A 6,810-nucleotide genomic window follows, 5' to 3' on the forward strand; every position below is an offset into this window, starting at 1 on the left:
TAACAATATGCGACAGGATTCGAATTGGAGTGTAATAAGTGACCGAAATGATGTCCCATGACAGAGACAGGATTCAAGGACTGATCTGTAGGTTTACAAGAGAATCCGTCTCTGGAGCATGTACCGAAATGAGGCGTAGCAGCTGGGCGCACCAGGACGAATCGGTGCATAGAGGAATGCGACAAGACTCGATTTGGAGCGTAATAAGTGACAGAAATGGTATGCCATGACAAAGACCAGAATCGGGGACCGTGCGTGATCCTGCGAGTGATTCAGTCTCTGGAGCATGTACAGAAATGAGGCCGAACCCTGGGGCACTTCAAAGCGAATCGGTGCACCGGAGGTGCAACAGGATTCGCGCCGGAGCGCGACTAGTGACAGAAATGATTTAGAAACAGTAGAAATGACTGGGACTGAAATAAATGAAACGAGATGAAAAATTAGACATATAACACAATTGCATGAAATGAAGAGACGTGTTCGAACTGGAGTAGACCAAGCGAAACGTGCGGACTGTTTGCCTTGTCGTAACAAGCAGTCGGCTGTGAGTCGAACGATTCGACCGCTACAAATGAAATGCTCGGGCAGTCGAACGATTTCGACTGCCGTACCTGCGAATGAATCGCCTGACGTGGCGTAATCGAACGTGTCGAACGATGATAAGGACTACATCGAAAGTAGAACATAGTGACATGCGTATGAGGCCACCGAAACATTCGATATGAAAGAACCGAGCGGCTCGTGAGTATAAGCATGATGACGGTACATCAAAAACATAATGAAAAGAGGGTGCCGAAGCCCTACCTGCGACAGCCGGCCCGAGGCGTAGCGACGAATTCGACGGGTACAAATGACACTCCGACGGCGAAACCTACGGATGCTGATGGACGAGACGGTTTTGTCAAAAATTGGAGACGAATAACGCGGGAGCTGACGAACGGCTCACTGCGTCTGGTCTGGATAGTCGGCCCTTGATATCTGACGTATCAGGTATCGCGCACTGGAACCGACGAGGAAGGATGGGCGAACGGCTGCTTATATACCACCGGGCTCCACCCATAATTTCAGGCCACCATACTGGCCTTTCTATATATATATATATATATATATATATATATATATATATATATATATATATATATATATATATATATATATATATATATATATATATTCAAAAGTATTGGGACACCTGCTTTTACCTGCACATGAACTTTAAAGCGGAGGTCCACCCTAAAGTGGACCTTCCGCTCATCGGAACCCTTCCCCCCTCCGGCGCCACAATTGGCACCTTTCAGGGGGGAGGGGGGTGCAGATACCTGTACAGTACAGGTATCTGCACCCACTTCCGGGATAGCTCTCTGCGGAAAGGGGCGTAGATTACGCCCCTTTCCGCAAGTGCCCGCCCCTTTCCGCAAGTGCCCCGCTGCCTGCTGGGAAACACACAGATCCCAGAGGCAGCGGGGACCGTCCTTATTGCGCAGCGCGACTCGTGCATGCGCAGTAGGGAACCGGGAAATTAAGCCGAAAGGCTCCATTTCCTGATTCCCATACCCAAGATGGCGGCGGCAGCACCCGAGAGACGATCTAGAGATCGGCTTCGGGTGCCGACATCGCGGGCGCGCTGGACAGGTAAGTGTCACTATTTTAAAAGTCAGCAGCTGCAGTATTTGTAGCTGCTGGCTTTTAAAAAAAAAAAAAACGCGGAGTCCCGGCGGACTCCCGCTTTAAATGCCATCCCAGTCTTAGTCCGTAGGGTTCAATATTGAGTTGGCCCATCCTTTGCAGCTATAAAAGCTTAAACTCTTCTGGGAAGGCCGTTCACAAGGTTTAGGAGTGTGTCTATGGGAATGTTTTACCATTCTTCCAGAAGGGCATTTGTGAGGTCAGGCGCTGATGATGGACAAGAAGGCCTGGCTCGCAGTCTCCACTCGAATTCATCCCAAAGGTGTTCTATCGGGTTGAGGTCAGGACTCTGTGCAGGTCAGTCAAGTTCCTCCACCCCAAACTCACTCATCCATGTCTTTATAGACCTTGCTTTGTACACTGGTCCAAATAATTTGGTGGAGGGGGGATTATAGTGTGGGATTGTTTTTCAGGGGTTGGGCTTGGCCCCTTAGTTCCAGTGAAGGGAACTCTTAAGACGTCAGTATACCAAGACATTTTGGACAATTTCATGCTCCCAACTTTGTGGGAACAGTTTGGGGATGGTCCCTTCCGTTTCCAACATGACTGCGCACCAGTGCACAAAGCAAGGTCCATAAAGACATGGACTTAGCAGGGGTGGTGGGAAATTAACTTCAAGTACAATTATTCACATTATAACCATAACTAAAACATATACAATTAAGTGTAACACTCTAAAAAATAAAAATTCCAAAGTGCTATAACGGTGTGAACCTCCCAACTAAAAAGTTGTTGCACTTGAAGGTAATTTGTAATGCAATTATCTGTAGAGGGGTTTCCACCATCCCTGCTAAAGCAGCACTGATGGGCACTGATAGGCAGCACTGATTGGCAGCGTTGATGGGCACTAACTGGTAGCACTGGCACTGATAGGCAGCACTGGTTTGCATGGATAGGCAGTACTGGTTGGCACTGATAGGCAGCATTGGGTGGCACAGATAGGGGAAAGGGGAGTTTCACATTCAGGAGATCTTGAGAATTGCCAGAGCTGTTCAGTGTATGAAACTGTCAGATAATGACACTGCAGGCAGGGAGAGAGACCAGCTGTTAAAAGTCAGCGGTGATGGCGGTGGTGGGCGGGACTGAACAGTTACCAAACACCAGCCAATAGGATGGGTCTGAGCAGGGCGATACATTTCTCTGGCTCCACCTCCTCTCTGAAGTAGCCCAATCATTGGCTGGTGTTGGCGCTTGTCCCGCCCACTCCCGACATCGCTGATGAGTTGTGATGACTTACAACTCAGGCACGATGTCGGGGGTGGGCGGGACCAAGTGCTATAAACACCAGTCAATGTTTGAGCTGCTTCAGAGAGGGGGATCGGCCACATAAATGTAGCGGCCCGCCCAGACCTCATCCCATTGGCTGGTGTTTGATGGCCGTTCGGTCACGCCCACCCCCGACAGTTTCATACACTGAACAGCTCTGGCAATTCTCACGATCTGCTGCCTGTGAAACTGTTTCACAGGCAGCGCGGGCTACACACTCTCTTGGATGCAGCATGATGGGACAAACCTCTGGAGATAGCACGGGGTGATTAGGGTGTGCCCAGGCACACCCCGTGCGCACACCTATGTATCTTGATCAGAACTGTGGGAGAATGTGTTTAGGGCCATTACACCCCTAAATAGTTGCAATGGTAATTAACAGACTCTGAGACTTCTATAGGTAGACAGCCATGCAGAGAAAGACACCCAGCTGAACACATCTGCATGTGTAGGAGCGCTGTCTCCTATGACAACAGTCTTATAACAGTTTAACACAAGTTGTAATGAACTCCTTTACTTCTTTTACAATCACTTCTTGTAGATCTTCACTCCACTGAGCTCCCGGTCTCTCAAACTAGATTGGCTGATCCACTGTCACTGGATCTGCTGAGCTCTTCTAACCTTCTCACTGAGTATCTTCCTCAAGCATCACCCCCACATCCCTACTGGGTCCCTAGCTTGGCACTCACAGATACTCTTCAAGCTTCACCCCACTGGCCTGCTCGGTCCCTGGCTTGACACACAAGGCTGCTCTGCAATCCTCACCTCTGCTGGCTGGGTCCCTGGCCTGACACCTGCTGAAGTTTCCCAATTCTTCACCATCCCCGGTTGGCGAGAATACTGCTCCAGTACTTGCTTCAACTACTCTACTGGTCCCTGGAAATAAGGTGGTTGGCCCCTTAGTGGGCACAGCTTCCCCTCTACCTCCAACCATGACAAGTTATCCAGCCAGCAGAATCGTCACTTATGGTTGGACTTCAAGCCGCAGTCCCAACCCTATGCTGGTTTCTTGTTTCTGGATAGGCCCTCAGACAGCAGCCAGATGTCCCTAGGATAGGCCTTGGGCTATGGCCTAGCAGCCTGGGGCAGCACAACACATGTCCACCCAGACAGCCGTCCAGGTGGCACAGAACCCCCGATCACCTGACCTTATCCAAATAAATAGGTTCTCCCAGCAGGTTAAGGGACCCAAGAAGATCTTTGCTCATTGGCTGAGATACCCCATCTATTCCTAATCTGTCCTTGCAATGCCCTTGTCTTATCTAATGTCACCAGATACCTGGCCATCTAGTGACAGAAGAGAGAAGTGCAGCAATTCCAGAATTAGGGTGGAATCAATTGATCTCCTATCAATTGGCCAAAGCAACTATACCTGGCAGGTAAAATTACTAGCAACCCTGCCTAACCATAAGGGTGCTACACGTGTATTTGGAATCAGCCCCCCTGAGTCAATATTTTGTAGAACCACCTTTCGCTGCAATTACAGCTGCATGTCTTTTTCAGTACGTCTCTGCCAGCTTTGCACATCTAGAGAGTGGAATTTTTGTGCATTCTTCTTTGCAAAATAGCTCAAGCTCTGTCGGATTGGCTGGAGAGAATCTGTGAGCTGTAATTTTCAAGTCTTGCCACAGATTCTCAATTGAATTTACTGTAGGTCTGGACTGTGACTGGGCCATTCTAACACATAAATATGCTTTGATTTAAACAAATCCATTGTAGGTCTCGCTGTATGTTTAGGGTCGTTGTCCTGCTGGAAGGTTAACCTCCACTCCAGTCTCAAGTCTTTTTTAGACTCTAACAGGTTTTCTTCTAAGATTGTCCAGTATTTGGCTCCATCCATCTCCTTATGAAATACTTATCTTAGAACAATGTCCTGCAGTGTCACCCACACTCTGCTCCCACGACCGACTTCTTTCCGCCGGAGCTACTTCCGGGTTCGCGGGCTCCGATGCTGTGATTGGCCGGTGACATCACTCTTGCGCACGGTCACGGCATGGGCCCTGAAAAAAACGTCACCAATGGTCTGTTTCTTAAGTGCGCATGCGCCGATGATGTAGGCAGCAGCGTATATAGAGAATATCTCCTAAACTGTGCATGTTTAGGAGATATTTACAGTACCTACAGGTAAGCCTTATGATAGGCTTACCTGCAGGTACAATTGGTGTAACAGAGTTTATAACCACTTTAAACTTATATCCCTGGCCTGTCTGGTGTGTTCCTTGGCCTTCATGATGCTGTTTGTTCACTAAGGTTCTCTAACAAACCCCTGAGTGTTTCACAGAACAGCTGTATTTATACTGAGATTAAATTACAACAGGTGGACTCTATTAACTAATTAGGTGACTTCTGAAGCCAATTGGTTCCACTCAATTTTAGTTAGGGGTATCAGAGTAAACGGGGCTGAATACAAATGTACGCCACACTTTTCAGATATTTATTTGTAACTTCACAATTATGTGCCACTTTGTGTTGTCTTCCACATAAAATACATTTATGTTTTTGGTTGTAACATGACAAAATGTGGAAAATTTCAAGGGGTGTGAATACTTTTTCAAGGCACTGTATATCATATTATATTATATATCATATCATACAGTGCCTTGCAAAAGTATTCAGCCCCCTTGAACTTTTCAACCTTTTGCCTCATTTCAGGTTTCAAACATAAAGATATCAAATTTTTATTTTTTGTGAAGAATCACCAACAAGTGGGACACAATTGTGAAGTGGAACGAAATCTATTGTATTTTTTAAACTTTTTTAACTAATAAAAAAATGAAAAGTGGGGCGTGCAAAATTATTCGGCCCCCCTTGCGTTAATACTTTGTAGAGCCACCTTTTGCTGCGATTACAGCTGCAAGTCGCTTGGGGTATGTCTCTATCATTCGAGAGACTGAAATTCTTGCCCATTCTCCCTTGCAAAACAGCTCGAGCTCAGTGAGGTTGGATGGAGAGCGTTTGTGAACAGCAGTTTTCAGCTCTTTCCACAGATTCTCGATTGGATTCAGGTCTGGACTTTGACTTGGCCATTCTAACACCTGGATAAATTTATTTGTGAACCATTCCTTTGTAGATTTTGCTGTATGTTTGGGATCATTGTCTTGGAAGATAAATCTCCATCCCAGTTTCAGGTCTTTTGCAGACTCCAACAGGTTTTCATCCAGAATGGTCCTGTATTTGGCTGCATCCATCTTCCCCTCAATTTTAACCATCTTCCCTGTCCCTGCTGAAGAAAAGCAGGCCCAAACCATGATGCTGCCACCACCATGTTTGACAGTGGGGATGGTGTGTTGAGGGTGATGAGCTGTGTTGCTTTTACGGCAAACATATAATTTTGCATTGTGGGCAAAAAGTTTGATTTTGGTTTCATCTGACCAGAGCACCTTCTTCCACATGTTTGGTGTGTCTCCCAGGTGGCTTGTGGCAAACTTTAGACAAGACTTTTTATGGATATCTTTGAGAAATGGCTTTCTTCTTGCCACTCTTCCATAAAGGCCAGATTTGTGTAGTGTACGACTGATTGTTGTCCTATGGACAGACTCTCCCACCTCAGCTGTAGTTCTCTGCAGTTCATCCAGAGTGATCATGGGCCTCTTGGCTGCATCTCTGATCAGTCTTCTCCTTGTCTGAGCTGAAAGTTTAGAGGGACGGCCAGGTCTTGGTAGATTTGCAGTGGTCTGATACTCCTTCCATTTCAAAATGATCGCTTGCACAGTGCTCCTTGGGATGTTTAAAGCTTGGGAAATCTTTTTGTATCCAAATCCGGCTTTAAACTTCTCCACAACAGAATTACGGACCTGCCTGATGTGTTCCTTGGTCTTCATGATGCTCTCTGCGCTTTCAACAGAACCCTGAGACTAT

The sequence above is a fragment of the Lithobates pipiens genome, unplaced genomic scaffold (genome assembly GCF_037356315.1).
Source record: "Lithobates pipiens isolate NorthernLeopardFrog02 unplaced genomic scaffold, aLitPip1_a1.2 Scaffold_16, whole genome shotgun sequence".
NCBI lineage: Eukaryota > Metazoa > Chordata > Amphibia > Anura > Ranidae > Lithobates > Lithobates pipiens.